This window comes from Rana temporaria, chromosome 13 (assembly GCF_905171775.1).
Source record: "Rana temporaria chromosome 13, aRanTem1.1, whole genome shotgun sequence".
Classification (NCBI taxonomy): Eukaryota; Metazoa; Chordata; class Amphibia; order Anura; family Ranidae; genus Rana; species Rana temporaria.
Window position 1 is genome coordinate 73,285,798 of NC_053501.1, and position 10,272 is coordinate 73,296,069.

The window sequence follows — 10,272 nt, forward strand, 5'->3', positions numbered from 1 at the left end:
TTCCTTCCCAATTGTGCTATTCATTACGTTAAACCATTCCTCTACTGTGGGTGGATTTTGTGCTTGCCATTTTAGTGCGATCAATTTCCTCGCCTGGAACAGGCATCTTATAACTGCTACTAATATATCCCTCTGCCCCATTCCCTCCTCAATGCATCCTAATAGACAAACCCTGGCTTCAAGTTCCAGAGTGGTTCCAAAGGTTACATTTATAATGTCCAGAATCTTAGCCCAATATCTATGCAGTTTTGGGCATTTCCACATCATGTGGATGAGGTCCCCTGTATTTTGACATCTGGGACATTTGTCATCTGACTTCCATCCAAATCCATATAATTTCTTGGGGGTATAGTAGACCCTGTGGAGGAGAAACAAGTGAGAAACCCGTTGTGAGGGGGCTAATGAAACCACTGTCCCTAGTTCCAGTATCCTGTCCCATTGGTCATTTGTTATGAGTCCAATATCCTCCTCCCACCTCTGTTTCTTCTTGCTCAGCTTCTCTTTTCCTATTAACTGATCGCTGATCCGTTCATACAATTCTGATATAAGACCTTTCAAGACCCCCGTCTTGATTAGTCTTTGGAGATGCGTGAGCTTTTGCCATCTTACCGGCTGTAATTTAAATTGGGCTTGTAATGCGTGTCTAACCTGTAAATAGGCAAAAAACATAGAATTTGGGATGCCATATTCCCGACTTAGCTCTGAGAAGGGTTTTAATGTGCAGTCTGTATAGAGTTGTGCCACTCTGGTTATCCCACGTTTATCCCATTCTTTTAATTTTCCCATGGCCAAAATTTCTTTTAAGTTATTATTTTCCCATAGTGGGGAGTATTCTGTTAATCCTTTATAGCCCAAGGCAAGTTTTCCCACTTGCCATATTCTTACCATCATCTTTACTGTTGGACTTTTTACCGAGAAAGAGTTGGCCTCTAAGGTCTCTATTACCGATCTATGAGGAGACCCTCTTAGTATCATTTTCCCACTTGCATTACCTCCCCCCTCTATGCTACACCCCCCCAAATGCTGCAACTGCGCCGCCAAAAAATAGCTATACGGATGCGGGACCGATAGCCCTCCTCTGTCTGTTGGCAGTTGCAGTGTTCGGAGACTGATCCTTGCCTTTCCCTTTTTCCAGATTAGGGTCCTAAAGAGGGTCTCTATCTTTTTAAACCATCGGTTATCAATCCACACTGGGGAGTTGTGAAGTATATACAGCAATTGTGGCATCCAGATCATTTTAATAAGGTTGCTACGTCCAGCCACCGACAGTGGCAAGTGTCCCCATACATCCGCTTTGCGTTTAAGTTTGCCCAAAAGTGGCACTAAATTATTATTTATAAATTGTTCTGGGTTACGTGTTACCACGATGCCCAAATACTCCATCTTCTCCCCAATTTTTAATTGCGGGATTCCTATCCCATCCATATTGCTTACCGGATCCACTGGTAAGAGTGTTGATTTTTCCCAGTTTATCACTAGGCCCGAGAATCGTCCAAACGCTTCTACTGTTTGAACTGCAGTTTTAAGGGAGGTTGTAGAGTTGCCCAAGAAAAGGAGGATATCGTCCGCATATAGCGCGACTTTTTCCTCCTCTGCTCCTCTCTGGAACCCCTGTATTTCCTGTCTAGCTCTAATAGCAGTTGCCAAGGGCTCAATTGCCAAGGCGAAAAGGAGAGGGGACAATGGACATCCCTGTCTCGTTCCCCTCTCCAATTCAAACGACTGTGAAACTTCATTATTTATTTTTATTTTAGCCTTTGGGGAATTATACAGTAGCTTTATCCATTTAATAAAGGATGGGCCAAACCCAAACTTCTCCAGAGTGTACCAGAGATAGTCCCACTCCAGACTATCAAAGGCCTTGGTGGCATCTAATGATAGGATAGATCTATCTCCCGCATTCTCCGTCGGGGTCTGTAGGTTTAGGTACAGCCTTCTTATGTTTATACTTGTGGACCGGTTTGGAATAAATCCAGACTGGTCTGGGTGTATTAATTTCTGAATAAATTTGTTTATTCTCGTTGCCAGTACCTTAGCCAAGATTTTTACATCTGAGCAGAGCAAAGATATAGGTCTGTAAGATGATGTATCTAGTTGATCCTTTCCTTCCTTCTGGATCACTATAATAATTGCTTCTAGCATTGAAGTGGGTAGCCTTCCTCCTTCTATCGCCCAATTCAGCGTTTTTAGCAACTCCGGGAGCAGCACCTCACCGTATTGCTTATAAATCTCTGCTGGTAGGCCATCCGGCCCTGGGGACTTTTGATTAGACAGTCCTTTAACTGCCTGTTGTAATTCCAGTAATGTAATTGGGGATTCCATAGCATTTCTATCCTCCTCTGATAGAACTGGGGTTCCTATTTCTCTAAAAAAATTCTTCCATTTGCACTTTAGCTTCCCCCTTTTTTGATCTATATAGCTCTTTATAATATACTGCAAACGTGTCCACTATTACCGATGTTTCAGATGATATCCCACCTCCTACCGTCCTAACTGCGGGAATGTTAGAGGGCGCCGTATTAGTTTTCGCTAGGAGGGCCAGAGTATGGCCCACACTTTCCCCTTCAGAAAAAGCACTCTGCTCCTGGAATAGGCGCTTATTTTCAACTTTCTTGTTGATCACCAGCTTATATTCCTGTTGCTTCTCCAACCATAACCGTTGTTTAGTCAATGTTGGTTTTTCCACATATTGCTTTTCTGCCTCTAGAACCTCTCCCCTGATTTTCTCTGATCGTATGTTTTTAGCTACTTCGTCAAATCTTCATGTCTCTATAATGTCAAATCTTTTCTCTTTATGTAGAATAATATTGGACTAATAGAGTTAAGGTTACCATATTTGCCAGTGTATAAGGCGACCGGGCGTATAAGATGACCCCCTAATTTTACATTATTTTTAAGATTTTTTGCCTGTACTCACCGTATAAGACGACCCCCCTTCCGAGGCTTCCAACGCTTCATATTTCTTCCTTCTAGAGCCATATTCTTCTCCCTTCTTGCTGGAGCTGGAGCCAATCACGGCAAGCGATGTATTATATTATTGAATACAAAGCCTGCTTGGATTGGCAGAGGCTATGACATTATCATCCCACGCCTCTCTGACTCTCAAAGCCAATCCAAGTAGGCTACTGTATGTAGCCTGCTCGGATTGGCAGAGGTTGTTACTCAAATCCAAGCAGGCTCTGTATTCATTTGAATACATCGCTCACCGAGATTGGCTAAGCGGTATATACTGTATGTAGCCAACGCTACATACAGTATTACCGCACATCCAGCAGGCATCCGAGCAGCTGCCCCGTGTATAAGACGACCCCCTGCTTTTTGGACATTTTCTTTAAGGGTAAAAGGTAGTCAGTCTTATACGCCAGCAAATACAGTAGTCACATTCCACCGCAACGAAAAATAAAATAAAGCATTTGTTTATGTCGGATCTTTCGGTTTTCGTTTTCTGTGCTTTCGTTATGGTTTGTTAAAACGATAATGAAAAAACCTGAAATTCGGACGAAAACGAATGCACATGTCTAATGGACGCTCACCTTAGAGCGTGCGACCTTGCAACTAAGCTTGGTCTGTGTACACTTATGAACCACACCTGGGTTCTAATGGATAATCCTGGATTCCTAGTTCCTTGGCAGGCAGCTCCAGATCAAAGAATATATAAGAAAAAAAACCTGGATGGTGCAAGTAACGTTTTAACAATATTTATTTAAATAAAAAGAGATCCCTTGCCAGGGTACTCACATACTGCAGGTGCTACAGTGCACCACTCTATGACAGGCTTGTAGCGAGATGTATAGATCGGGATATGGTAAACAGTGCTCTCAGCCTCACACAGACTTTCCTGCCGTCCTGTCCTCTCCCTATGCGTGACGATACAGGGGGTGTCGTATCTTCTTTTTTTTTCATTTTAACTATAATGAACAGGATCCTATTTTGATACAAGTTTGAGATGAGTGCAACTTGTCCTTTGACTAATTAAAACAATTTTAGCAGAGCAGTGTGTCCGCCATAGCTCAGGTCAGGGACGGGGAGGGAACCCTCCACTCCACTCCACAGGAGATTAACCGATGCTTCGCTGATTATTACCAGCGCCTGTATAGCTCCAGGGTGGCGTATGAATTGCCCGACCTCTTGAGCTACCTGGAGGAGGTGGATGTCCCTGTTCTCACTCCCTCTTCTGTGCGCAAATTAGATGCCCCATTTAAGCTTGGATACAGGCCGCTCTAAAGATGATGCAGGGGGGGGCAAGACTCCGGGACCGGACGGGTTCCCGGTTGAATTCTATAAGGCTTATGAGGAAGATCTGGCCCCTAGACTAAAATCGCTATTTTCATCGGCCTCAGAGGCGGGGGCGCTCCCGGACTCGATGTGCGAGGCAGTAATTGTGGTAATCCCTAAGGCCGGTAAGGACCCTACCCAGTGCTCATCGTACCGTCCCATTTCTCTCCTTAACGTCGACGCAAAGCTCTTTGCGAAGATCCTTGCAAATAGACTCAACCACGTCATTACGGCCTTGGTCTACCCGGACCAGACGGGGTTCATGCCTGGTCGTGGCACTGATATTAATCTTCGCCGCTTACATACTCACCTGGCACTGGCGGGCCCTGACGACCCCAGGGTGGTGGCCTCACTCGATGCCGAGAAGGCTATCTCTGAGCGGTTTTGTCGCGGTTCGGTTTTGGTCCCCGTTTTCTGTCCTGGATACAAATGTTGTATGCTCACCCCACAGCGCGTATTCGTACCAACAGGACCCTCTCTCCCTCCTTCTCCTTGGAGCAGGGGACCAGGCAGGGCTGCCCACTGTCACCGGCATTATTTACCCTGGCTTTGGAGCCGCTGGCCGCGCACATCCGGCGAGACCCAGGGGTCCGAGGGGTTAAGGTGGGTCCCTTGGAGGAGAAACTGTCACTCTATGCCGATGATACTCTGCCTCCCTGCGTAATGCACTGGCGCATTTTGAGAAGTTTGGGCGCTTTTCGGGAGTGCCAAGCAATTGGGACAAGTCGGTGTTGCTCCCGCTCCACCCCTTGTTGATCCGCACTGACTCTCACACTTCCCTGCGGTGGGTGGATGAATTCACCTATCTGGGGGTAAGGGTGGGCCTCGAGTCGATGTCGTACATGGAGAAGAATATCCTCCCGATGTTAGAACATTTGACCAAACGTTGTGCGACGTGGCGTACTCTCCCCCTCTCACCGGTGGGACGGGGGAACCTTATAAAGATGGCGATACTTCCCAAATTGCTATATTTCTTCCGCCAGACCCCTGTCACAATCCCAAAGTCCTTCTTCCGACCCCTTGACAGTGTAGTGATGACGTTCGTGTGGGCGGGTAGTTCTCCCCGGGTTGCGAAACGTATCCTCTATCTTCCCCTGTCTGGGGGTGGGTTGGCCCTCCCCAACTTTATTGTGTACTATTGAACCACCACCGGACCGTCCTGGTGACGGTCCGGTGGTGGTTCTCCCAGCAACGACAGAATCCGGTGGTCACCTTAGAAGCGGCTGTCCTGGGCTCCTATGCTGCCTTATCTAACCTGGTATTTCGGGGGTGTAGGGCTCATCCCTCCGTCACGGGGCCCATGGCGACCGTTGTTCGGGTGTGGGCGACTTCCAGGGCTCGAATGTTGAAGCCCAACACCGTCTCCCCGCATACCCCGCTTTGGGGTAACCCTCTTCTCCCTCACCTGAAGACGGTCCCTGACCCGGTGGTCTGGGCGCGGTGGGGCGTCCTTACCCTCTGGCATATTATGCCGGGAGGTGTGGTGATGCCCTTTCAGGAGCTGAGCTGGATCTACAAGGTTCCATCCTCCCTTGCTTTTAGTGCATGAGGAAGAAAAGTGTTACTGCGCTGATCTAATTATCCAGAGGTATTAAATCTCTGGGAGTATGGACATAAGTGAAATATCAGGGCCACAATGTACCCAATCTTAAATGTGAATAACCTGGATACAAACAATATATAAAAAAATATGAGAAATATATGAGTCATACAATTGTGACACAGTGATTTCAAACTTGAATCGTATATCTAGATCAGTGTGTCAGCATACAATCCATATGCCACAGTGCTTCTATGAGAAAAATGGCTGTTGCTGCTACTGACCAACCAAATAGTGAAAACAATACGAAAGATATTACAAAAAATATTGTGTATATATGTGTATAAAACTACAATATGCAGTATGCCAACTGCACCGTGAGTTGTCCAATAACCGGTATTGGAACAAAATAAATATCAAAAAAGTGAAATAATTATCAAACAACCATACAAATGTGCAATGTGCTGACTGCACTTAAAAATAGTCCAAATGGCAGGCAATCTTGCGCTTATACAATAGGTTCCAGCAAACACAAGGTTCAATGTTGGTAGTACTGTGTAGAGGAAAGTGCCGCTATCTCTTCCACCCGACAAAGATGTGCCACCATCACCAATGGTTAAAATCAACACTCACCAGACCCCAGATATTATTAGGCTCCAAAGTGGTGTCTTTTCTTTGTCCATCAGTGGGTGTTGCCTCCTTTTCCCTTTTACAAGGTGTCATCAATTCCTCAAAAACAAGGGGCTCATCATGGTGTAGTATATTAAAATATGTATTTATTTAAAAAAGGTAAAAAAATATAACACTTACAATATAAAGTGCCTCTGACCGGCACTGAGTGTCTTTGGCAGTGTCAACCGTTAAAAGCCGCTGACCAGCATTTAAATGGCGTCCTAAGAGGTGTGCTTGCCCCGCTGTGCTCCGCATGTATTGCTACAAGGGGTCCGGGCGCGCTGGTGTGCTGCACCCTCTATGTGCGTGTCCAAACAGCCTCTACGCGTTTCGCTAATTGCGTCGTCAGGAGAGCTGTGGACACTACTGTTTAAGCTGTATTTATACCCCTGTGGATTCCCTGAAATGCTGCAAGGTAGTCACAGGAAACAGGAAGTCTTCCGGCCACCATCTTGGCTGATGGCACAGGAAGTTCCTGTTCCACCATTTTGGTTACTGGATACCTGGCTATTTGCCAGTCCTGGCTGTTGTTACTGGGTGTCAGCAATAGAAATATGTATATACCCCTGTGGATTCCCTGAAATGCTGCAAGGTGGTCACAGGAAACAGGAAGTCTTCCGGCCACCATCTTGGCTGATGGCACAGGAAGTTCCTGTTCCCCCATTTTGGTTACTGGATACCTGGCTATTTGCCAGTCCTGGCTGTTGTTACTGGGTGTCAGCAATAAAAATATGCCCAGCAGCCAGGGTGGCTGTATGTGTGGGGCGCTATGTGCGCTGCTACCTCCGTTCGTTTGTGCACCTCCCCCCCCTCCGTGTGTGCGCGCTTATCGCCCTGTGTGTTATTCCCTGTATTATCGCCGCTACCGGAAGTGCTTGTGCGGCCATCTTGCCTCCGTCACCGGAAGTGTCCGTTCCGCCAATTTTGGTTACTAGCATCCTATGTTAGTCTATGCCTGTTTTGGGTAATGGCTAATTCTCCACACAGGATGTAATGTTAGTCATTTTAGCTACTGGCAATAGTCCCTGTGTAGCAGTCACCGTCTCTGGTTGACGCTGCCAGGGACACTTTACAAAAAACAACATTTTATCACCTATATTACTTTAAGTGGTCAAAAGCTGTGTTTATTAAAAAAATTTATTTACTAAAAATTAATCAAACACCATGAGGCCATAAGCAGCAGGAAACAATACAGTTTTCATTTTTCTGCTGCTATATTTTGACTTTTCTGTATAAACACTTCTCAGTGTGTGTTATTACTGGTTTAATTTTCTTATAATTTTTTTGCAAATCTATAAGAGTTTCAAAACTGTTAAAGTCCCTGTTTGGCGCAAACTTAATGCCCTTGTCTAATACCAGTAGTTCCTCCTGGGAGAATTCAATGTTAGTTAGGTTGAAGATCCCTTCACCTAACCCACCCTTTTTCTTTTTGCTTCACCTTCTGTACCCTCTCCTTCTTGGGGGTTGTGATTCCACCCCCCTCTGCCGGTCTGAAAAACCGGCATAGGTGGTCTGAAAAACTCCCCCCAGTCCCTCCATTCCCCCTGCCATTGGGGTGGCCCATAGTTTTGGCCATAGTATCCTCTCCCTCTACCCCTTTGGCCTCCCCTCCAGGGTCTGGAGTATTGGCCATAATAAGGGGGGTAGGAGTGTTGTTGGGGTGGTGGTGGTGGAGGTGGTCCCCCTTGTTGGTTTTTATTTGGGGTGGATTTATGTGCAATATTTTTAACAGCCGGGGTGTCTGCTTTCTTTTTCACACTAGTAGTCTCAATTTTCCCCTGGGAGGTGCTTGCACCCTGCGTTTTGTTCGTTTCCATTTCGTCATTGAGGGATGTATTATTCGAATTGGGTATTATATCATTATCTTGCCAGCTATAAATTTTTCCTGCTACATAATCTTTCTTATCTCGTTGGTATTTTTTAACCTTTTTATTTTTGATTTCATTATCTAGTTTAGTCAGGAAATCTTGCAATTTTTTAGCTCTGGTGCTGTAATCATCAGTGCTGCTATGTGGGGTCATGTTCTCTTTAAGGCCGTTAATGGTTGTTTCAATTTTCTTTAGCTTTATCTTTCTTCTGTCAATAATAATGTCCAATAGTTTGTTTTCACATCCATTAAAAAAGTTATACCAAGCTTGTGTTAGGCCCTCCTCTGTTAGCCCATCATTGGGTCCTAAATCCCACCTTAACCTACGTGGTGTTATGTGGGCTTGTTTGTATTTTTCCAAGGTTGTAATGTCCCACCACACCCTTGTTTGTTTGTCCATTAAGTTTTTTAACTGTTTGAACCCTTGTTCCAGATTGACTGTGGGGATATCATCTGTATTTTCAAATGGGTCTCCCATTTCTAACCTTCTACTGGCCAGGAATGAGAATACCTCCATTTATGCTGCCCGTGCGGTAATTTAGGAGAAAACAATTGGTTGTGTATGTCACCGGCGCAAAAGAAAATAAATAAATAAATAAATGTGAACCGTGATCTGCTGCAGTACTGTGTGCCCTTAGTGGGGGTCAATAGTGCATGAGGAAGAAAAGTGTTACTGCGCTGATCTAATTATCCAGAGGTATTAAATCTCTGGGAGTATGGACATAAGTGAAATATCAGGGCCACAATGTACCCAATCTTAAATGTGAATAACCTGGATACAAACAATATATAAAAAAATATGAGAAATATATGAGTCATACAATTGTGACACAGTGATTTCAAACTTGAATCGTATATCTAGATCAGTGTGTCAGCATACAATCCATATGCCACAGTGCTTCTATGAGAAAAATGGCTGTTGCTGCTACTGACCAACCAAATAGTGAAAACAATACGAAAGATATTACAAAAAATATTGTGTATATATGTGTATAAAACTACAATATGCAGTATGCCAACTGCACCGTGAGTTGTCCAATAACCGGTATTGGAACAAAATAAATATCAAAAAAGTGAAATAATTATCAAACAACCATACAAATGTGCAATGTGCTGACTGCACTTAAAAATAGTCCAAATGGCAGGCAATCTTGCGCTTATACAATAGGTTCCAGCAAACACAAGGTTCAATGTTGGTAGTACTGTGTAGAGGAAAGTGCCGCTATCTCTTCCACCCGACAAAGATGTGCCACCATCACCAATGGTTAAAATCAACACTCACCAGACCCCAGATATTATTTGGCTCCAAAGTGGTGTCTTTTCTTTGTCCATCAGTGGGTGTTGCCTCCTTTTCCCTTTTACAAGGTGTCATCAATTCCTCAAAAACAAGGGGCTCATCATGGTGTAGTATATTAAAATATGTATTTATTTAAAAAAGGTAAAAAAATATAACACTTACAATATAAAGTGCCTCTGACCGAAGTGCCTATTGACAGAAGAAAGATAAAGCTAAAGAAAATTGAAACAACCATTAACGGCCTTAAAGAGAACATGACCCCACATAGCAGCACTGATGATTACAGCACCAGAGCTAAAAAATTGCAAGATTTCCTGACTAAACTAGATAATGAAATCAAAAATAAAAAGGTTAAAAAATACCAACGAGATAAGAAAGATTATGTAGCAGGAAAAATTTATAGCTGGCAAGAGAATGATATAATACCCAATTCGAATAATACATCCCTCAATGACGAAATGGAAACGAACAAAACGCAGGGTGCAAGCACCTCCCAGGGGAAAATTGAGACTACTAGTGTGAAAAAGAAAGCAGCCACCCCGGCTGTTAAAAATATTGCACATAAATCCACCCCAAATAAAAACCAACAAGGGGGACCACCTCCACCACCACCACCCCAAC